Raw genomic sequence first — 24,705 nt, 5'->3', positions numbered from 1 at the left:
GAAATTATGTAAAACGCCGTTATCTCACTTTTTAGATTAGAATCAATCTAAGCACTATGACATATACAGAGAACACAGGGGGCCAACACCTTCAACATATTATCTAGATATCACCATTGCTAACAGCTAACCCGAGAATGCAACTTTTTAAAAAAACATTTTGTGATTTACAAATGAAAGAAGTGAAACTATCACTGTATTCTAACAGATGAAAGGCTTAACAGACACTCATTTTTTCAATGTATGATTTCAGTTACGTCACACTGTAAATTCTTGCTATAAATTATGTGTTACGATTGAGCCCTCCACTATCCCTGATGAAGGAGCGTCGCTACGAAAGCTAGTGTGCTTCCAATTAAACCTGTTGGACGATAACCTGGTGTTGAGTGATTTTTAACTTTGTACCCCCCGGTCCAACACCGGCACCTCCAAACCATCAGAACAGGTCCTTTCTTCCCCAGAAATCAAATGTGTTTATTCAACACAAAATACAGGGACAACACGATTTTCTGGACAAACCAAAATATGAAATGTACAAAGAGATAAGATTGTTAAAATACACTCATGATATCGAGCTATATGAGTGAAATGTGGATTACTAAACGATGGAAGTGGTGTGCAAACTTTTTAAGTCATTACTTGACCCACAGCTGAGATGCTGATTTGCCCTCTGACAGTGATCCCCCTCACTGTGACTCTCTGGCTCAGTCTCTCGCACAGTGACTCAGGAGGTTATCGGTTCCTGTTACGATTAACACAGTCCATTTAAATTAATCCACCTTCTCTCTGGAGGCAGTCAATTAGTCTATTGGATTCTGTTTAGCTGTCAGCCACTCAACGCTGTGATATTATAGGAGATAAATGATCTAGGATCACAACCAGTATCAGCATAGTGCTCACAGGGTATGGCTCCCAGACAAAGAGCTTGCGGTTCAGGGGAATGTTTAAATAAAACTTCCATCTACTGTCTATTTCTCCTCATGCTGCCTCCTGGTCTGTCTAATTTAATCCTAGTTTCACACCCCTTCATTTCTCACTCAGTGTGGCACTCCGTTCTCCTGTCTGTTTATCTCCCTTCACATTCTCTCTTTATATTTCATTCTCTCTCTCTGTCTATCTCCAATAACTCTCTCTGCTTTCAGATAGTGTAGTTGGAGAGCTCGTGGGTGTACGAAGGACTGAATGGCTTCCGTCTCTGCTCTATTAATTCTGAGGTTCTCGGACCCACAATAAAAACGTTAGGTGCCTGTAGAGACAAGCTGGTTCAGCGAAGGATACAGGGCACAATCATCCATTATCTCTTGCTGTTCTCTGGTATACAGCGACTTCGAAATATCTATCCAAATAAAATAGATAGAAGTTCGAATAGTCAGGAGGACGTTCGCCAGATGATATTGCAATCAGGATTTAATAAACAGTCGCCACACACAAAATGTGGATTTGCCTCATAGCTCATCCTCCCAATTAATACTCCCTAGCTCCTGCCTGATACTGACGTAACTTGCCTTACTCCAATTCCATAGCTTCTCAAAAGGTCCTGACTTATCCATGTTCTTAGCTATCTTAAAACTGAAGGAGTTTCCAAAATGATTCCACAATGCTGTCCCCCTGAAATGTCAGTCACCTGTCCAGGCTCATTACCCAATACGAGGTCCAGTATGGCCATTCCTGTTGTGGATTATCCACATACCGTTTCAAGTAACCCACTTGGATGCATCAGACAAATTCTGCCCCGTCTAATCCAGTTGCTCTAAGTGAGCCCCAGTCAATATTGAGGATGTTGAAGTCATTCACTATGACAACTCTGTTTTTATTACACCTTTCCATAACTGGCCCACACATTTGTTCTCAAAGTCTCGGTGGCTGGCAAAAGGACCATAGTATAATCCGAACAACAGTAATTGCATCAATCTTATTTTTGTGCAGTACTCATATTGCCTCAGTGGATGAGCCCTCCAGTACGAGCTCTCTGAGTGCAAATGCAACATTATTCCTGATTAGTAATACAGCTCCTCCACCTCTTTCACCTTCCTCTCTATCTCGTCTAACACAACAAAATGCTGGGACGTTGAACGCCCAGTCTTGTCCCTCTCTAAACTAAGTGCCTGTAATGGCTACAACATCATGGTCCCATGTATTGAATCAGGCCGTAAGCTCATCTGCCTTACCATTAATAATCATTGCGTTGACATAAACACACTTCAGCCCAATGCCATCAGGTCCTGAGTCAATAGGATATATACAAGAAGCAATCTCCGATATATGGATGATTGGGATTTGCAGGCCGGTAGGATGTATGCAAGAAGGACGGGATGGACTTGAACTGGCAGCGATTTCCTGGCAGGCAGGTTTGCTGTTGTCACTCAGGAGGGTTTAAACTAGTGTGGCCGTTGGGGGGAGGGGGGCGCAGTGGGAAACAGAGCAGTAGATCCACCAGTACACGACTGAGGCGGGGTTGGCGACTCATCCCAGTACAGCTAAGACCAAAAACAAACAGGCAGAGGTTACTGATTACAATGGGCCTGGCAATCTGAAGTTCGCTGATTATAATGTGAGGAGTATGACAGGCAAGACGGATGAACTTGGAGCTTGGGTGAGTATATATAACTGTTATGTTAATATTATAGAGATTTGTTTGAGAGAGGGACTTGGGAATCCCAATGATACACATATTGGAAGTGCTACCTCCTCTACCAGTTCTTTGCCCATGTATTTAACTCTACTATCATCCTATTCCTAACCTCATTGGCACATGGAATAGCCTTGTCGCACCAAAATTTAAATATCATTTCAGCACAACTCCGGCAAGACTTTTTTTTCTTTAATATGGACAGACTTGACAATAAATACTTAAGTGTGAGTTCATTAACTGGGAAAGAGGAGTCATCTGAATCAGTCTAATGATGACAGGATCTGATATTTATCACCTCCATCAAACCTGCTTGACAACGAACTCCATTTTCCCAAAGCGGCGTGGAAAGGAGGAGGAGTGAAGCGAGGCCTGCCGGGAACGTTAGGGCTTAATTTATATCTGGGCAGTGGCTATACCAAGATACTACACGTTTCTCTGCTCAACACCCCCCTCCACTAACCGGAAGAAAAGGTTCCTGTAAGGTAAGGTTTTTATTTCATATCCATCTTTTTCATTTATTTAAGTGCATTGTTTGGTTTTAGTTAGTTCATATAAATTTAAGTTTACAATGGAAGAGGATGTCAGACCCGTGGCATGTGACTATTGCTTGATGGGGGAGCTTAGGAACGTGTCTGACGTTCCTGACTCTTACAACTGCAAGAAGTGTGTCCAGCTGCAGGTGTTGTTTGACCGCATGACGGCTCTGGAGCTAAGGATTGACTCACTGTGGAGCATCCGCGATGCTGAGGACGTTGTGGATAGCACGTTTAGTGAACTGGTCACACCGCAGGTTAGGATTGCTGAGCGAGACAGTGAATGTCTCCAGCTAGCATATGATGCAGAAACAACACATCCCCCGACCCGCCATCGTTATTGTATTTAGCTAGTGCTGGATTTGTTGTTTTTTTACTTTTTAACTGTTTTTATATCTCTGCTCATGCAACTTGTAACCAATAGATGAACTAAATTCAATTTAAGGCAGATTCATATTTCGCAGAGTCCCAATTAGCCAATCAAATCACATCCTTCCTTTGTCAAACTTGCACATTATCATCTGAAAGAATTCTGGCAGACTTGTCAGCGAGTTCTCCCCTTGACAAATCATGCTGACTCAGACCTATTTTACTGTGCACCTCCCAGTACTGCATTACAAGGGCCCAGTTCTTCAGCAAAATATCCCAGGCCAAGCCATCTCCAGCTGCTTCATCAACATCCTTCCCTCTATCAGAAGCTCAAAAGCGTGAATGTTCAATGACAAATGTGCAATTAATACCAAACACAACTCCTCAGTTGAAATTTAACATAGCACAATCAATTAGAGATTGCGCTACTTTAGATTTAGTCCTAAGCAATAAGAAAGTATAATTAATAACGTCACTACAATGGACCCTGTGAGATCTGACTGTGGCGTCGTTCATTCTGGAATGCTGCTGGTTGTCAACCATTATGAGGACTGATGCAAAGCACCTATTCAGTTCATCCTCCAATTCTCTGTTCTCCGTATCTCTGCAGCTGCCCTCGTTTTCAAGTTGTCCAATGTTCACTCTTGCATCTTTTCCTTTTATAGATCTTAACTAAACTCCTTAACTTAACAGTCTCCTTTCATATGAGGAGCTAAATTATGCGTTCCATATTCTCCACCTTATTGTTTATTTTAAATTATCCTCTGCTGCTATAGAAAGGCTTCCCAATCTTACAGAGACTGAGGGAGAATATTCCAGGGAATTGACTGCAGAAGGCAACATGTAACTACACTAACCCTGTTAGCCATCATTGGGTGGCATGGTGACACATCTCTGCTGCCTCACAGTGCCAGGGACTCGGGTTCAATTCCAATCTCTGGAGCCTATCTGTCTGGCGTTAATACAATCTCCCCATGTTTGCATTAGCAGCATTAACCCCTTTCGTCTCTCCACTGTCTGTCTCCGTGTTTATGCCATTGGCAGTATTTCTGCCTCAGGTCGATGAAGAAATGCGGCAAATGCAACCAGTTTTCGTAAAAGCGACCCTGGTGTTCAGGCTGCCCTGGGTAACAGGAGACTTGCCTGGCTACTCGTGTGAGCGCAGTGTCACTGATTTCCAAGCTATCCCTCTCAGTCCCTCAGTCCATCCATCACTGCATGCAGCCTTTCATCAAGCCACTCCTGAGACTCCCCAGAACTCATCGCCTGGCAATGGTTGCTCCCTAACAGGGCTGGCTACACAAAGACACTGGGCACTTTCTGACCCACTAGGGATTCTGGGTGAAGACACAGACATTGAAAGGAACAGAATAACTACAATTCAGTTGAATAGCAAAGGCTGAATGGCATCCAATGGCGTGGTATACATCCTAACCGAGCTTGGACTAGACTACGAAGGGATTGCACATCCAGGGCTGTCAACAGGGCTTTAAACTAAATAGGGTGAGGGTGGGCAAGGTCAGATATTGGCGGAATTAAGAAAACCCGAGTTAAAGGAGGAGGCAAGAGTGCTGAACACAGGAGAAGTTATTAAAATCTCCAACACAGACATAAATATGACAGAGTGTATGGAGAGTGTTAGAAATCAAACTTCAAGCACACTGGACAAACGAATGACAACATGAAGAGGTTAATACAGGACTGAAGGCGTTATATCTGAATGTATGCAGTGGAAGGAATAGAGTAAATGAGCCTGTGGCGCAGGTCAGAATTGGCAGGTATGACGTGGCGGGCATCACGGAGACATGGCTTCAAGGGTATCAGGACTGGGAGCTGAATATTGAAGGGTATACATCTTATTGAAAAGATAGGCAGGTGGGTGGAAGAGGTGGAGTTGCCTTATTTATAAGAAATAAAACTAAATCAATAGTAAGAAATTCAGTAGGGTCAGATGATGGGGAATCTGTGTGGATAGAATTGAGGTATCGAAAAGATGAAAAAAAAACATAATTGGAGTCTTGTACAGGCCTCCAAACAGTAGTCAGGAGCTGGGGCACAAGATACACCAGAAGAGAGAAAAGATGTGTAGGAAAGGCAAAGTTAGAGTGATCATGGGGATGTTAAAACGAAAGGTTGTTGAGAATGAGGACGGGCTCAGCCAGTTGGAGGATGGTGGTGGTGTTGGGTGCAGTTCAGAACTTTGTTCCAGGAAGAAGCGGAGAGTCCTGAGACCATCCTAATGGGGGTGGGGGGTGGGGAGGGTGTTGGTGGATGTGTAATGGGATGGTACATCCATGGGAACGAGGAGGTGGATGGAACCTGCAAAATGGAAATTCTGAAATTTGTGTAAAGTGTCAGATGAATCACGGATGTATGTGAGCAGGGACTGGACCAGGAGGGATTACTGAGTCAAAGTAGGAAGGGATGAGTTGTTTGTAGCAGGTGCAGACTGAAGCAATGTATCTGCCTGGGCCAAACTGTTTGTGGAAGACTGGAGGATATGGAAACGACCTTTGCTATCAGAGGGCGATCAGCTTGGTGCCATTGGCTGCTGTTTGGGAGGGCAGTGTGGCGAGGGGGTGAAGGAGGGGATCACCAGGAGAAATTAGATCAGTTATCGCAGTTGGTACAATGGCCTGTTGTGCCATGGTGGGGGTCGTGGTGTAGGAAATGACTTGTTATATGTTTTTCTATCACTTGATTCTTGTTCAGATTGTGCAGCTATTCTGAATTTCTGTATCTCCATCAAGTGTAGACCACATGTATTTTCTCGCCTAGTGTGGCGGCTCAACAGTTCTTCAACATTTTTTTTTTACAGTATATGCAACAATGGGCGTTTGTTCTAATAATTTGCTTCCAATTCAAGGAAAACGTGAGAATATGATTTTGAATTCCGGCAGTGTGTCCATTACATGCAATTTAATTGAATCTTTATCCTCATCACACTCACTCTTTCAAACAAACAATGAATGAATCCGTAAATTCTGCAGATTTTTCTTTCAGCCCTGACGATTGTTGGGAGTGTTACAAAGTACACACTTCAGTGTCACGGAAAATATAAATGTTCCAGTGCAAGGTGCCAAATCCTGGTCCATCCTAAATTATTCACAAGCTTTATAAATAAAATATGCAGAGGTGGCAGAGCATACGTAAAAAGAGAGTTCAGCTCTGTGTTCAAAATGCTATTTCTGGCTCCCTCATAAAAGACCTTAACTACATCACTCTGTAAATTCCCCAAAATAAGAACAGCAAGAGACTGTCCCACTATTTCCATTGCTGTGAGCATCATGTGGCGGTAAGGTTACACAGCATCCTGGCTTGAATCAATGTCATTGTCCCTTCACTGTCACTTGTTCAGAATCCTGTGGCTCTCTTTGAGACATATCAGTTAGTGTCCCTGCACCGCGAGGATCACTGGAGTTCACCACCATATTCTGAATGGAAATTAGACATAGGCAATAAATGCTGGTCTTGCTAACGGAATTCACCTTACAAGAACAACTGACAGGAATCTGTTCTATTAAAGGCATCCATTCTAACCTATCTGATTTCTAACGCAGTTTTACTGAGGATTTTACTTTGACCTAAGCATCTGATCTTTCCATAACTCGATGAAGCTTCCACGAGGTTTTGCAGTGCTGATAAAAAATCAATTTACATGTTGTGCTCATCATTCTGAAAGGGAGAGACTTTGTGCGCTTAAGAATGCGTTCATTATTTGTCAGTATCTAAAGGCAATAGCAACGTAGAAACTAAGATCAGGAGTAAGTGATTGGGCAACTTGAACCAAGTCTGCCATGTGATAAGATCATGGATGATCTGATTGTGGCCAGAAACACACATTCCTGATATGCCCTATAACATTAATTCATGATTCATAGGCGATAAACTGTCTGACTGTGTCTTAAGAATATTCAATGTCTTACCTTCCATCACTCTCTGGGAGGGAAGTTCCCACAGACGCAGAACACTTTGAGATGGTTAAAACAATCACCAACTTCTTCACTAGGATATTCTCCAGTTTCCAGGAGTCCATCCATTTCTGAAAATCTCTCGCACAAATTGAAATATTGTTTCAGCATTCAACTTGAATAGACTACTCAGAATATTATTGGTTTAAACAGGATCATACGCCATTTGCCTAAACCCCAACTGATACAAGGCCATTCTGACAATGCTTCCTTCAGAGATAAATGCTCCTGACAGTAATCAGGTGAGTGAATTTTCTCTGGACTGCTTTTCATGTCATTGGGCCCTCAGCTCTCCTGAAGTAATCTCACCGTACCCTGCAAAACTGTAGGAAATCGTCCCTACTCCTGAATGTATTCTCTTTCAAAAGGTTTGAAAATTTATATTGCGTCCCTATGATGTGCACGCAACGTGTTTTTTTTTGCCATCCAGGTGCCTGATTCCTCTGTGCCTCAGATTTGAAATCTCTCCATTGGATTAATGCACTGTTTTTCCATTCAAACCACCAATCTATTCAAACACTGACACACTTTTCCTGCTAAGCCCCATATACCAATATATCATTCACTTGACCCACTTTGAACTCTCTATCTTATTATGAAGTGGAGGTCAACATCCATCTGATAATTAAAAACAATGCACCCAGCGAAGATTTCCTCGCCTTCTGATATGGTAAGGGAGTGTGACAAGTGATGTAACCCATCTCCTTTTTGACACCCAGTTTGTTTTCAACGAGTAGTTCAATGAAATGAAATCCTTTCAAGAATTCTGTAATTAACAATTACTATTTGCCTGTCTAGGGGTGACACCGTGGCTCGGGGCTAGCACTGCTTCCTCACAACGCTAAGGACCTAGGTTCGATTCCACCTCTATGTGGAGTTATCACATTCTACTCGTGTCTGCATGGGCTTCAAACACGTGCTCCTGCTTCCTCTCACAATGTGCAGGTTACTTGAATTGGGCATGCTAAATTGCGCACAGTGTTCACGGATGTGTACGTTAGGTGCATTAGCCAGGGGTAAACATAGTTAATAGGGTAGAGAATGCATCTGACTGGTTTATTCTTTGGAATGTCAGTGTGGACCTAGTTCGTCTGAAGGGCCTGTTTCCCTACTCTAGGTATTCTATGATTCTAACTTTAACAGTGAACAAATCACTAACAAACCGAACAATCTCTCTGTAGCTAATTACTTATTATGGAATAAAACAAGATTTTCCTGATATGCGGTTTCATTAATGCGGATTCCACTCATAAATCCATTATTAGTAAGAACAAAATTAAACTTAGTTCTCAAAGATCATCCAGAATGGGCTCTCTTGAAATTTCTGTATCTTATTCCCTCGTCTTTCTCTGTCTGAAATGTCTTCTCAGTTGTTTTCTGGTTTCAAGAATATTTGCTCAGCATGTTGTGCAACTTTATTGATGGATAGAGCTTTTTAGGCAGAGTATGGAGATTTTTTGTGAGACCCCAATATATCTTTCACAGATGACACTTCCCTGTCATCATTTGTTCAGATAGCAGTGGACTCTCCCCCTCTGTCCAATTGCCTCGCTGTTATATATATCTCCTTGACACAAGAAATTCTTATTATATGATTGGTTTCATATTGTTAACACTAAAATGGATCCTTAATCTCCAAGTGCCGTTTTAAGTTAATTGGCAGCATTTGAACTGTTGCCTGGATAAAAATGCTGCTTGGGCCTGATAACTGAACGGGTTTGATCCATTCTGTCAATTTGCGCACCTGCAAACTGCTTACCCACAGACATTCGTTCTTCTGTTTAATCACCGAAAAATACCTTACCTTTTCAAAGGTCATCATGGTATTGCCCCAAATTTTGCAAGTTCGCCGTTTTTACGCACCAATAGACTGATATGCATACCTCCACCTCTATAATAATAGTCCGATCAAAAAATCTTATTTCAAAACCAGCCAGCTATCGATTCTTCTCCATATTCCTGTCTTCTTTTCTTATTCTTGGGGTTTCTGCTTCCCAGGTCTTTGGCTGATAAAGGTACCTGTCAGAGAACAGATCTTTATGCTACTAGTCTGGACTTGTTGGCGGCTTGCTGCTCTTTTCCGCTCTGGCCAACTGTTCAAAATGTTTAATATTTATACCCCAAAAGATTGGATTGTTTCATTGGGTTTAATATTGTCAAAACACTGAATACAAACTTGATTAGCATTTGGCATCTTGGCACATTATTTAAACTGATTGGCTGAATTTGAATTTGAATTTGTCTCATAGCAACCTAGATACTGCTCGCTGTTTGACCAAATATTACATATCGATTAGATTAGATTAGATTACATTACAGTGTGGAAACAGGCCCTTCGGCCCAACAAGTCCACACCGACCCGCCGAAGCGAAACCCACCCATACCCCTACATTTACCCCTTACCTAACACTACGGGTAATTTAGCATGGCCAATTTACCTGACCCTGCACATCTTTGGACTGTGGGAGGAAACCGGAGCACCCGGAGGAAACCCACGCAGACACGGGGAGAACGTGCAAACTCCACACAGTCAGTCACCTGAGGCGGGAATTGAACCCGGGTCTCAGGCGCTGTGAGGCAGCAGTGCTAACCACTGTGCCACCGTGCCACCCACATTTTTAATTATTTCCAGTACTCTGGGCAGCCTTTCAACTCTCTTGAAGGTATGGTACACTTAAAAATTCAGAACACTGTCCACCCTATATAAACCTTTGCTTATCTTATATAGATCAATTCAGACAGGTCTCACCCTTCTTTGCTCGAATGAAAACAGCGGCAACTACCTCAGACTTTCCTTCTAAGACCTTCCCTCCAAATCAGGCAACATCCTCGTAAAACTCTTCTGAACTCTTTCCAAACGTTGTACGTCCTTTCTGTAATGCAGCAAGCAGAAATATAAACAGTACTCCAAGTGTGGTCACAGGGGAGTTTTGTGCACCTGCAGTATGATCGTTTGGCTCCAAAATTCTATCCCTCTTCCAATGTAAGCTAACATACTGTATCCCTTCTTAACAAGCCTATTAACCAGATTGGCAATTTTCAGTGATCTACATACATTGAAACCGAGATCTCTCTGCTCATCGACACTGCCAAGAATCTTGCCTTTGTCCCAGTACTCTTTATTCCTTTTGCTTCTTCCAAAGTGAATCAACTCACACTCTTGCATATTAAACTCAAGTTGCCACCTCTTAGGCCAGCTCTGCAGTTTATCTATGTCCCTCTGTAACCTGCAACATCCTTCAGCACTATCCACACTTCACCAACCTTCGTATCATCATTAAATTTACTAACATATCTTTTTTTATGCCCTCATCGAGGTAATTTATACAAAGGACAAATAGCAGTAATCCCAACAGGTTCCTCTGTAGGAACTACATTTTGTGGTGTCGTCTGTGAAAACGGAAAGCATTGATTTTGTGCCTCTGCCATTTTTGAGTTTTTCATCGTTACCTTGTCAGTTGCAAAGAGCCATCACTTAGTTTCACTCTGCGCTTATTTTTTTATGTACTAGTGAAAGCTACTGGTATCAGTATTTATGTTTCCGTTCATTTCCTGTCATAGCTCCTTTTAATGTTGTGTGTTAACCCTTTGCTGATATTTTTCGTTTGTTTTCATTAATTCACAGGAAGAGGGGATTGCTGCGTAGGCCGGCATTTATTACCTATCCTTGATTTCCCAGAGGGCAGTTAGGAGTTATCTACATTGCGGTGTGTCTGGAGTCACATATCGGTCAGACCAGCGAAGGATGGCAGTTTCCTTTCCCATTGGACATTCGTGAGCTTCTCCTGACAATTTATTCATGTTCACCATCTGTTTGTTAATCCCAAATTTGAATTCAAATTCCACCACCTGCCATGGCAGGATTCGAATCCAGCTCCCTAGAACATTATCTGAGTCTCTCGATGAACAGTTCAGCTATAATGCACTAGGCCACTGCCTTACCCAATCCAGCGGAGTGTGACTAACTTGTGCAATATGATTTGTCCTAGTTTTTGTCCTCATGCTGTCATTGACGTCCTTATCTAGACATGGATACTTTTTCTCTGTCATGCGATTCCTCTTCTCTCACAAATATACTTTAATTGAGAGGTATTTAGTATCCCCTTAAGTATTTGCCAAATTTCTTCATCTGCCTTGCCTTTGACTGTTCCCCCACATCCTAGCAACACCTTCCTTAGGCCACTGTAAGTATCATTACCCAATACTAAGGCTCTCGTATGTGACTCTGTTCTCACTCTTTCAATCTGAATTTGAAACTACAGTATGTTGTGGTCATTCTTTCCAAGAGGATCCTTAACTTTAAGATCGTGTTTTCATTCCTTCCTTATATCAAATCTAATGTAGCCTGCTCTCTGGGTGGTTCCTTGACATGCGTTCTCAGAAACAATCCTTCATATACTCTACGATTTGTACCTGGAGCCTACCATTTGCCAAGTTGATTAATTGATTCAATATGCACGTTTATCCAACCGTTGTTAACTTGGCACGAACCCTCATTATTTCCGACCTCAGAAGTACTTCGGGGAGACGGTGGCTGAAAATTACTCTTCCAAAGAGGTTTCTTCAGTTGCTTTTTATTTTCACCTGGACTGATTTTCATTTTGTTGCCACGTGCCAATACTATTTCTTAATATAGCCTTGATATCATCCTTAACCAATACACCAATTTCTCCTCCTTTACCTTCATATCTATCCTTTCGGAATACAGAGTACCCATGGACAGTTCACTGTTCAGTTCTGATCTTCCTGTAACCATGTTTCAATCATTCTTACCAAGTCATACCCATTTATCTCTGTATCTACTTCCAGCTCATCAATTTTATTCCAAATGCTGTATGTTTTTAGGCCTAAGGCTTTTAGATAAATTCTTTTGATTTGTTTTTCCCCTTTACTATTTCCTTGAGTACGAGTTTCCTGATCTCACACACCTCACTCCTTCACTAACCCTGTACATTCCATCTTCATTTGTTAATCTCTGACAAACATCTCTATCATTTATTCCAAATTCCAACTCACCTTTTGGACTGATTTGATTCCTTCTCGCAGCATGGTCATGAGACTGGCCGTGCCTGATGCCCTACTCACCTCTACCTACTGCTCAGTTCTTGACCTGCTGCTTTGTTTCCCAGCCTCCTGGTTTATTAGTTTAAATACCCCCAATTTGCACGAGACAACCTCCCCACTAGGATGTTTGTGCTCGTCCAGTTAAGATGCAATCTCTCCATTTCTTAAAGAGGCGCCAATAATCCAGACATCTGAAGCCATCGCCTGTGAACTAGCTATTTTACCATATGTTAATCGTTACCCAATCCTTACCCCTTTTACACGAGGCACTGGGTGTAATTCAGACATTACAGAAAATTGTTTTCTCCGTCTGCTCTCTGTCTCTCTCTCTCTCTCTCTCTCTCTCTCTCACACACACACACACACACACACACAGACACACACAGACACACCCTTCATTACTTTGGAGAAGAATACCTGTAACCTTATAAATAATCAGAATGGTAAGTGAAATGAAGAAATTAGTTATAGGTAGGATGCGAGAAATTAGAGTAATAAAAAAATACTCCTGATTGATCAGAACAGACGAAGATGCAAACTTATTGCAGTAATCAAAATTATGAAAAAAAGGGTAAAATAAGAATACCTCGTTTCTCTTAACTGGCATTGCAGCATCCCAGTTTCAAGATCGTCGGCACAAGACCTCGGAGTGAGATAAAGCAAAAGTTCTTTATGGAGAAAGTTGTTAGGAGATGGAATGCCCTGTTTGGGAGATTTATGAATGAAGATTCGAGAGGGAACTGGATATATATTTGAAAGTTCCGAAATTAAAAGGCAATAGTGATTGAGGCGGCAAGTGGGAGGATTTGGGAGACATTTCACAAGCTGATGCATACACCGTGGCCCAATAGCCTCCTTGTGTACATTTAAATTCTGTACTCTATCATGTACAAATGCAAGTCAAAGCCAGTATCAGATTATTTCCAATTGTAAATGTTGGCAAATATCTGATCATTTTGCTGCAGCATAACCATTTAACATGCAAGTATTACAAGGTCAGCTTGATGATGAAGTCTAATTAGAACTCAGCACACGAATATTTTATATCATGTAACCCTACAAATGAAACAAATATTTCCTTTGCTTTGCCACAAAACTCTTTGAAAATGTCTGACTGTTCAATCACACGGATGGATGTTCATCGTTCTTTTTCACATTTTACATTAACTACCATTCATTCTAAAAATTGCAAGGTTTCAAATTATTGTTCACTTCAATTTAATAACACAAATCATTTATTCAAACTAATATTCTCTGTTCATATTGAATTATTGTCATTTTTCAATTGTTGGTAAAGAGCTGAAGCTTGCACATTTAGTGAGAAATTAAACTGATTGATTATATATACATTTGTAAGAACTTTATTTCTATAAGATGGTTCAATCGCTTTCTTACTCTAAAAATGCAATCATTCAGAATCCAACGACTTTCCAAATGTTGGAGCGACGATGTATTCTTTTGAATACTGACAATGAGTATGTAATTGTAGCGAGCTTTGAGAATATTTGTAGCTCAGGTTAAGGTTTTGGATGTAGGCTTGCTCGTTGAGCTGGGAGGTTCATTTCCAGACTTTTAACTATCTTCATCCTCAGTGGGCCTCAGGCGAACTAACACTGAAAATTCCTGCTTTCTATTTATATGTTTGGGTTCCTTTGGATTGGTGATGTCATTTCGTGATGTTATGTTATTTCCTGTGGTGAAGTCACGTTCTTTTCCTTCTATCAGGGGTGGTAGTTGAGATCTAACTCGATGAGTTTGTGGACAGAGTTTTGGTTGGAATGCCATGCTTCTAGGAATTCTCGTGTATCCTCTATTTGATTTGTCCTAGGATGGATGCGTTGTCCCAGTCGAAGTGGTGTCCTTCCTCATCCGTATATGTGGATACCAGTGAGAGAGGATGATGTCCTTTTGTGGTTAGTTGGTGTTCATGTATCCTAAAGTATGTAATTGTGATCAGCACTATAATCAGATAACACGTTCTTTGTTCGATATTAAATAAAATATACATTCTTTTTTTTGTATCATAAAATGATAGCAGGAAAGTATATTTTAGTTCCATAAACATAATATCAACCTAATTGTTTTCAGAGATGATGCAATTATTGTTTGTTTGAATAATGATATTTCATATTTTTGTGAATCACAATTCACAAACATAGCAAATGTTTGATTTTTTTCAGATCAGCTTGCAATCATAACCTACAGTGAAAAAAGATTTTGAAAGATTTGAATTCAGTCACAGCTGCCTGTGATACTTGGTAAGACCTCGTTCTGCTCTTAAATGAATCCAGAGAGCTTCCACCTGGCTCAGGGCAGTCATTCAATCATTATTTCACAACAAATTATTTCGACTCCATCTTCGGTCTGAGCCTTGCCCAGAGGCAGATGAATGGACATGGAGTGTCAGAATCACATCGCACAAGTTACTTATGGTGATGGCATCTGTCCTGCCTTCCAGACTCCAAACATCTGCTACCTGGACCTGACGCTGGGTGAAGACGTCAACAAGTTGACAGTGTTCTGCAGCACATTGTGTCTCGCAAATAAACCTCGAAAACTGTGTCCAATAAACAGTGTCCAGTATCAAAATAAAATTGTACATCTCTGTTGATGGACAAAAAGTAATACACGGGTCACCCAACAGAATCTATCTGAAGAAAACAGCAGCAAATGGCAAGTCCAGCATCACGTTAATAACTGAAGTTGACGGATTCTGTCTGGTGTAGGTCGTCACACACATATTCTACTGTTACTCAGGTGACTGTAAGAATGCACACCATAAGTGGACGTCTTGGACTAACGCCCCTACAAAGCTTCTTGATCTCACACACATCACTCCCTCACACATTCAACAACTTGTAAGAATCCTCAAGCTGGTTGAAGCATGAAACACAGAACAGTACGGCACAGTGCAGACATTTCGGCCCTTGACGTCCACCCAACCTTTTATCCTACTCTAAGTTCAGACTAACCTACGTACCCTTCATTATGCTATCATTCATTTGCCAATCCAATATTCGCTTAATTTATCCCCAATGCAGCTGACTCTACTGCAGTTGCCAGCAGTACATTCCACCCATGCACCATTCTCTGTGTAAAGAACCTACCTCTGACATCTCCACTAAACCTTCCTCCAATTACATTAAAGTTTTTCGCCCTCGCGATAGATATTTCCACCATGGGAAAAGATCCCTGGTTATCCACTCTATCTTTGACTCTCATCATTTTGTACACATCTATCAAGTCATCTCTCATCCTTCTTTGCTCCAATGAGAAAAGCCCTGAACTCTTCTTTGTTACCATCCTGATAAATCTCCTCAGCACCCTCATTAAAGGTTCCACATCCTTCCTAAAATGAGGCGACCAGAACTGATCACAATATTCTAAGTGTGATCTCACCAGCTCTTAAACCCTATCCCTATGTAAATGAAAACATCATACGTCTTCTTAACAATCTTATCAAACTGGGTGGCAACTCTGAGGGAGCTATGACATGGACCACAAGATCACCCTGTTCCTCCACAATGCAAGAATCCTGCCTTTTTTTCTGCATTCAAATTCGACCTTCCAAAATGAATTGCTTCACACATTTCCAGATTGAACTCCATCTGCCACTTATCAGCCCCGTTCTGCATCCTGTCAATGTCCCATTGCAAACTACTACAGCTCTCCACACAATCCACAACTTCAACAATAAATGTAACGTCGACATACTTACTAACCTACCCTTCCACTTCCTCATCTAAGTCAGTTATAAAAATCACAAACAGCTGAGGTCCCAGAACTGATCCCAACCGAACACCACTGATCACTGAGCTCCAGACTGTATACTTCCCATTTACCACCACTTTGTGTCTTCTGTGTGCTAGCCAGTTCTGTATCCAGACAGACAGGTTTCCTTGTATGCCATCCCTCCTTCCTTTCTGAATGAACCTGCCTTGGGGAATATCATCAAACGCCTTGTTAAAATCCATGCACTCCACATCCATTGCTCCACCTTCTTCAATGTGTTTGATCCCATCCTCAAAGTTTTTAATAAGTTTTGTGAGGCATGACCTGCCCCTCACAAAGCCATGCCGACTATTTGTAATCAATCTATGATTTTCCAAAAATCATAAATTCTGTCTCTCAGAAACCCCTCCAATACTTTGCCCAATACTGATGTAAGACTGACTGGTCTGTAATTCTCAGGATAATTCCTAGTACCTTCCTTGAACAAGGAGTAACATTTACCGCCCTCCAATCATCTGGCACTACTCCAGTCGACAGTGAGGATGTAAAGATCATCGCAAAGGGCGCAGGAATCTCTTCCCTGTCTTCCTGTAGTAACCTCGGATTTCGTCCGTTTGGCCCAAGGGATTTATCAATTCTTGTGTTTGTACTTGAATTCAATCTGTACTTCACCTCAAAATGTCTAATCCCTGTCCAAACAAATGATTGACTGCTTTCCATATCAGGACTATATGCAGTGCTGCCTTCTGGAACACGTATGGTTCACAATATCCTGTCAATCGTGAAATGGGAAGGTACCAATTCCTTCCTGATGAAGGGCTGATGGCCAAAGCTTTGACTCTCCTGTTCCTCAGATGCTGCCCGACTGGCTGTGCTTAACCACGTTTCGATTCTGATCCCCAGGACCTTCAGTTCTCATTTTCTCCATTACTTAGAGCTCTCCCCTCTGCACACTGAACAGGGAAATAATCAGCAGAAACTCATTGCATGTGGAGCTGCCTGTTTATTTCTGGAGAGTTGCATTTGATGAATACATTTATTAAAAGAGAAATTACAATTCAACAAATATACATTCATTCCCAGAGTAACAGATTTGTTCATGAATTGGGCAGCTTGAGAACAAACAATCAATGACCGAAGAACTCCGCGTTGTAGAGTATTCCAGGTGTTATATACCAGGCTGGATGTCATTTACCTCAATGCTGGGAATATTATCCGACAGACAGATATGATAAGGGAACAATGTGAAATGGGGTAGTGTGACATTTTTACCATCACAGAGATGTGTTTGAGGGAGGTCAGGGCTGACAATACAATATCCAGTGGTACAAGAACTATAGGCACGACAGGAGAGGTGGTAAAAGAGGAAGTGTTGTTACATTATTAATTATAGAGTCAGTTACTGCAGTAAGAAGGGTCTTCTAATGAGGCTTGGTGGTTATAGCTCAGGATCAAAACCATGACAGACACACCGTTGGGGATATATTGTAGACTCCCAGATAAAAGAAAGTACAGGAGCTGATATAAAACCAATTTCCTGAGGTGTGTAAATATAACAATAGGATCACTATATTCAGGAATTTCAATTCCAAACATTGATTCAGGCAGTGATAACTTTTTTAGAGGGGACAGATGCCTCGAAAATTATTCCACAGAGCTCCTTATATCAACGTGTAGCAGTTACAACAATGGGCGGGGCTGTGCTGGGCCTCAGCGTGGGGAAAGAAGCCAGTCAGATGTTGCAGGCAAGATTGGGAGAGCATGAAATGACTAGTGGCCATCACTCATATGTTTTGAGTTTGCTTTGGAAAAGACCCAAAAATGTTTGAAAAATAAAAGCTTTTTGGATTTGGGAGACCGATTTTAGGAAAAATTATGTCAGGATCTGGCCAAAGTACGGTTGCTTCTGGGTGAAACTGTAACAGAACAGCGTGGGGCGGGGGGTTGAGGGATCACTTTATAAAAATGGGATTGATGACAGTGTTGGCCCAGCATGATTTAGGAAAACAAGCCAAGAGCACCTCAGATGTCGACACAAATTTCGAACAGAATTAAAAAGGATAGTGAAGCCTAAAGCTGTTACAAAATGAGGTCAATGGAGGTCCGAAAAGAATATAGAAAGTGTAGGGCTAAACTTAAAAAATTAGTAGAAGAGCAGAAGTGGAGGCGGGGAGTTAAAACATTCGAGAGTAAGATTAGCAAGAATTCAAAGACATTCTTTCGGTTTATTAAGGGGAAGAGGATAACGTGGGAGAGAAGTGGGAGTATTATGGACCAAGGGGGTGCACGGAGCCAGCGAATATGTTAAACAGGGACTTTCTTTCGGCTTCAGATTGAGGAAGGAGTTCCTGCATTCAGGGAGAGAGACCGTGTGATCCTTGAGTGAATTGATACGGAAGCTAACGAAGAATTGGAAGTTTATGCGGGATAGAGAGTGGGAAAATCCACAGATCAGAATGAACTGTATCTTCGGCTGACGTGGAAGACGAGTGAGGAGATTACAGTCTCTTAACTTTTCATTTTTGTTTTGCCTCTGGCCACAGAGAAGATGTGATCGGACAGGAGAATATCTAATATTGGTACAACTTTCAAACAGAGTGCTAGAAATACCGCATGGGGTTAAAGACCACTATGTCTCACATCAGTGAGAGGGAAAAATTGTAGAAGATTCTGTGGGCTGTTGAGGCTCGCCCATTAAATATATTCAGGGTTGAGGCAGACTGATTTTTATACAAATATTATGGGGAAAATGCAGAGAAGTGGATTATCAAAATAGATCTCATCTAATTGAGCGGAAACGCAGACTCAGTGAGCGGATAGACATACTGTTTTTTTCCTATGTCGAATTGTATCATTTTTACAATAGGCTTGTATTCACTGGAACGTCAACCTCTCTCGCTATGGAGTGAGACACAATTTGGAATGCAGTCGACGGATTCCAGGAATTCATAAATGCAGTACTATTAGACAGAAAGGACCAAGGGACTGTGACAATGCGGATTGGCTGTCGGGATGAAGATTAGCATCAGCGCAGTCAGCACGACCAAACGGAAGACCTCAGTAAGACACCCTCCAAGACCAAATTAGTGACTTTGTTTGGAGAGCAGATAGTCAGTGGCAAGGCGTCAAGGAGTGCTTAAAGCTCAAGTGCTACATCATTGCAGTGTCTCCATCTTTCCCTAACCAAAACTAAGTGCGAAGGGGTTGAGAGACACGCTTTTGCTAGTAGAGTAAGTAGCAATGTTTGGCTCAAGATGCTTTGCAAAGCAACAGCTCAGCAAAACCTACAGAGAAGCTCAAGTAAAGTCCATTCAACTTTAGTGTTGCAACAGTGGTGATAGCAGTTATGACAGTTGCACGTTCCGCCTACGGGATGTGGGATCTCAGGTAAATTTCCACCATCCCTGAAGACTACACGTGTGGAAAGTGAACACAACTGCGATACCTGGGAGACCGTGTTCGGGATCTGGAGCTGAATGTATTCAGGATAATCCGAGATACTGAGAACTTCATAGATAAGAGCTTTCTTGTTGTGGTCACACCCAAGACCCGCAGCAATCATGTTTCTGCAATGACTATAATATCCCAGTTCCACATTAAGATTCATGCCATGATTTCTTCAGGCTTACCAGTCAGTCCTGTTGCATTTAAATAAAGGCAATTTAATCCAACAGACAGTCCTTGCTTCCTGTTGTGTTCAAGACAGAGAGGAGGTGGACGACGACCTGGAATGGCGAACAGAGTAGGCAGAGAGTGCAGGAATCCCCGGTGGCCATTCCCGTCGAAAACAAGCACACCGTTTTGGATACTGTTCAGGGGAATGACGGTTCAGGGAAAAGCAGCAGTAGCCAGGTTGGTGGCATTACCATTGTCTCTGGGTCACAGTAGGAAAGGGTAACGCTAAACAAGACCTTAGAGATAGGAGAGTCGATTGTTAGAGGGACAGATCAGAGATTCCGTGGCCTCAAACGGGAATCCAGGAAGGTGTGTTATCTCCCAGGAGCCAGGATGTCTCCGAGTGGCTGCAGAACATTCTCAAGGTGGAATGGGAGCAGCCAGAAATCATTGTGCACATTGGCACAAATGACACAGGTAGATATAAGAATGAGGTCCTACAGAGTGATTACTGAGAACTAGGAGAAAAGTTAAAAACTAGGACATTGAAGGTGGTAATCTGCTGATTACTTCCAGTGGGATGAGCTAATGATAGTAAGAACAGGAGGATATGGCAGATAAATAAGTAACTAAAGAATTGGTGCGGGGTGGGGGGGGGGGGCAGAGAGATTCAAATGTTTAGATCATTGGTGTCTTTTCTGTGACAGGGTTGACCTGATCAGGAGATACAGGTGGCACATGCAATGTGGAGGAGAGCAATATCTTGTGGGCGAATTTTGCCAGTGCAACAAGGGAGGGTTTAAACTATATTGGCGAGGAGGGTATTCTCATGATCAGGGAGTCAAGTGCAAGGCTGCAAGGAAATACAGTAATCAGAAACAGTAAAGTGAAGAGACAGGTTAGGCTGTAAAACGACAGGGAGCAAGGAATGCCTGTTGGATTAAACTGCATTTATTTCGATGCTAGAGTGCTGGCAGGTAAGACCAATAAACTAAGGGCGAGGAAAGGATGGGTGTGATTGGGATAATACAGCCTTTATAGAAACATAGCTAAGCGAGGGACAGGACTGGTTGCTTAACGTACCAGAGTACAGGTGCTTTAGGCGGGACAGGGATGCTGGAAGGAGGGGAGGAGGAGTTGAATTTCTGATTAAGTGGATTATCACAGCAGTAATCAGAGATAAAATAACTGACCAATCACCAGTGAGGCTTTGTGGGTGGAGCTAAGAAGTAGGAAGTGGATGATGATGTCACCGGGTTGTACTATAGGCCTCCAAATAGCCAACGTGAATTAGAGTAACAAATATGCATGGAGAAGAGAGACATCCAGGAGCAATGTGGTTGTCATAACAGTGTATTTTAATTTTTGTAGCAGACTGAGACTGCCGGAACGTTACGGAATTTGATGGAGTGGAATCCGATAAGTGTGTTCAGGAAAGTTTCCTCAAGCAGTATGTAGAGGGTATTACTTGGGAAGGGTCAAAACGCGAACAACTCTTGAGAAACAGACCAGGACAGGTGACTGAGGTGACAGTGGGGGAGCACTTGTGGACCAGTGATCATCATTCTATTAATTTTCAAATAGCTATGGAGAGGGACAAAACTATGGAGAGGCTCAAGTTCTAAACTGGGACAAGATGAATGTTGATGGGATTAGACAGAAGCTTGCAGGGGTCAAGTGGAGTAGTATGTTTGCAGGTGAATGGTCTCCTGGCTAGTGGGAGACCTTTAAACGTGAGATAGCTAGAGTTCAAAGGTTTTTATGTTCCTGTGACAGTGAAGGGCAAGGTTGGCAGGAATGGGGAACTCAGCATGACAAGAGATATTTAGGCGTTGACTGAAAAAAGGGGGATGCGTGGCTCAGGTACAGACAACTGGGATCAAGGGAATCCCTGGTGGTATATAAGGGATATAGGAATCTACCTCTGATGGAAATCAAGAAGGGGACAAAGGTGCGAAAGAATCTTGGCTGAGAAAATTGGGATGAATCCAAAGAGGTACTTTAAGAGTATGAAAGGAAAGCAATAACTACGTGAGAGAATAGGACCCCTCAAATACCAAATTGGACATATATGTGTAGAACCATAAGAGATGGACGAGGTCCTCAGCAAATATTTCTTCACTGTATGTACCGTGGAGAAAGACATAAATACTTAGGAACTTGAGGAAGTTAGTGATAATATCTTAGGGGCAGTCCATGTCACTGTAGAGGAGGTATTGGGCACACAAGGATGATTGACAGTGGATTAATCTCACGGATCTTAACAAGTATATCCATGAACACTGCAAGGAGCTAGAGAAGAACTTGCGAGGACCCTTGTTAAAATTTTTTTTATCACCATTAACCAAATTTGAGATTCTGGAAGACTGGAGGATAACAAATGCTGTGCCTTTATTCAAAAAGATCTGTAAAAGAAATGTCAGGGAACTATAGACCAGTACGTTTAACATCATTGGTAGGTACATTACTTGAGAAGATACCAAGGAATAAGATGTACATGCATTTGGAAACGCAGGGTCTGATTCGGAATAGTAGGCATGGCTTTGTGCCTGGAGGTTTATGCCTAAAACCGTTTTAAACTTAATTGATGATGTGACCCGGAAGGTTGACTTTGGCTGGGTGTTAGACGTCGAAACGTATGGTGCTGGAAATGCACACCAGACCAGGGACAGCATTCAAGGGACAGGAGAATCGATATTTCAGGTATAACCCCTTAATCAGGAATGTCCAAACATCGATTCTCCTGCTTCTCGGATGGTGCCTGACCTGTCGTGCTTTTCCAATGCCATACGATTTTCGCTCTGATCTCCAGCATCTGCAGTGCTCACTTTCTCCTCTTAGTATTAGTCTGTATGGATTTCAGTTACAACAGAACAGGATGAATGTTTTCAGCTCCTCGACACTGATATACAGTAACAGGAGCAGGCTAATCAGCCCCTCAAGCCTATAAAACTGTACCCAGAGTAAATCACGCAGCACCAGTATCCTGATACACAGCAACAGGATCAGTCTATTCAGTTACTTGAAGTCCGTAACACAGGAAATCGAAGAGAACACAAACTGACTGAACTCTGGGGTACACTGGAATAACACGAGGCCCTTTAGCTCCTCAAGCCTGCCTTTCCCTTCAGTAACGTCAGGGCTGATCTGGTCTCGGCTGCAATTTCTCTTTCATGCCCAATTCCTTGTAGCCCTTGAATCTCTGAGGTGTCAAAATCCATTGACACCCATTCCCACCCCTCCCAAACATTTCTGTTATGCAACTGTGTGAGACAGAGAGTCCCCAACATTCTCTACCCTCTGAGAGAAGGCAACACTCCCCACACATATACCTTGGCCTATTGACATGAACAAATGATACAAACTCAGCGTCAGAGTGGCTGGCTATGACATTATGGCAGGATTTGATGGTGCAAGGTGTCAAGGAGTCTGTATAAGTTTGAACTGAATTGGATCAGGTGTAAACTCCCCACTGATTCATTCAGAAAACAGTGTGGTTGGTGGACAGCAATCCTCTTAGTCCCTGGATATCTCTGTGGGCAATCTGCAGGATAGCTTCCTCGGCACAAACACCTTCAGCTGCTTCATCAATGTCTTTCCCTATGTCATTCTATCAGAAGTGAAGATGTTCTGTGGAAATCTTATAAAACTTCAAAACCTGAACAACATTCATGCTCATGTTGTTAACGTGTAAGTAACATTCATGTAATAGCACTGCGCAACCCCGAACATTTCCACAGGATAAAGAGAGGAGCTCTTTCAGCATGTCAAGCTGGTTTCACAAGAATGTGAGAAAGCCATTCAACCCATCGAAACTATTGGACAAGCAGGGTCACAGCCAATTCACTCTGTCCTGCCTATTACACCTGAAGAGATTTTTTTAAAAAAGGTAAAAATTGAAAACCAGGAGGCTGGAAGACCACACAAAGCAAAGCAGCATCAGGAGGGGGAGTAGTCAGCACCTTGGGTGTAACATTTCTTAAGGAGTAGGGATTGAAGTAAGGAGGTTTACAGATAAAGATGCGGCGTGGGGAGGAGGAGGTGGTGTGGTGAGTTGGGGATAGATCAACACTGGTTAAGGGTACCACCGAATTAGTCGATTGCAGGAATGAATCCAGTTGGAAGCTGGAAGAAGGGTGGATCAGAGGAATGGAAGGGAGGTGAAGGGCTGGGAAGGGAGGGGGAGGTGATGGGAAGAGAGTGGGAGGAATTGGAAAGGGAGTCAGCAGATTGGAAGGGAGGTTATTTGAAATTGGAGTACTCAGTGTTTTCGAGACACTAGCGACACTGACACATCAAAAAGAAGAGGCCATTCAGCCCCTACAAACTGTGATACTGAAACAGGAGGATGTCTTTGATGCTGCAACATGACAAACTAATGAAACAGAGACTGCAGAGACAGATTGATCCATGTTGTTCCTCCTGGCTCCATTGCTAATGGTACACACGTGTTAAGTTAACATGGTTTGCTGATCGTGAGGAGGGACTTGGTTTGTATCAAGTTCCAAGGAGGCATTTTCCATCACCGAGATGTTATGGACGAGTCTAGATCACTCAAAACATTCTTGAGCAAACAACCTAGAGCATAACTTTGCAATTTGTTTCATTAAGCGTACAATGAAAATTACGTGGTGTAGTTTAGCTATGTCGACTACTGATTTTAAAACAGACAAAAACTTTATTCACAAAAGTACACAATGAAACACAAAGACAGAATAAAGTCCCCCTACAGAACTCCACCGATCAGGCTCGACTTAATTATGCTGTTCCGAATGCACATAACAGTCCC

This window comes from Chiloscyllium plagiosum, unplaced genomic scaffold (assembly GCF_037043375.1).
Source record: "Chiloscyllium plagiosum isolate Xiang-an unplaced genomic scaffold, Cpla_swu_hap1 HiC_scaffold_33, whole genome shotgun sequence".
Classification (NCBI taxonomy): Eukaryota; Metazoa; Chordata; class Chondrichthyes; order Orectolobiformes; family Hemiscylliidae; genus Chiloscyllium; species Chiloscyllium plagiosum.
Note: the sequence above shows the minus strand (reverse complement) of the source record.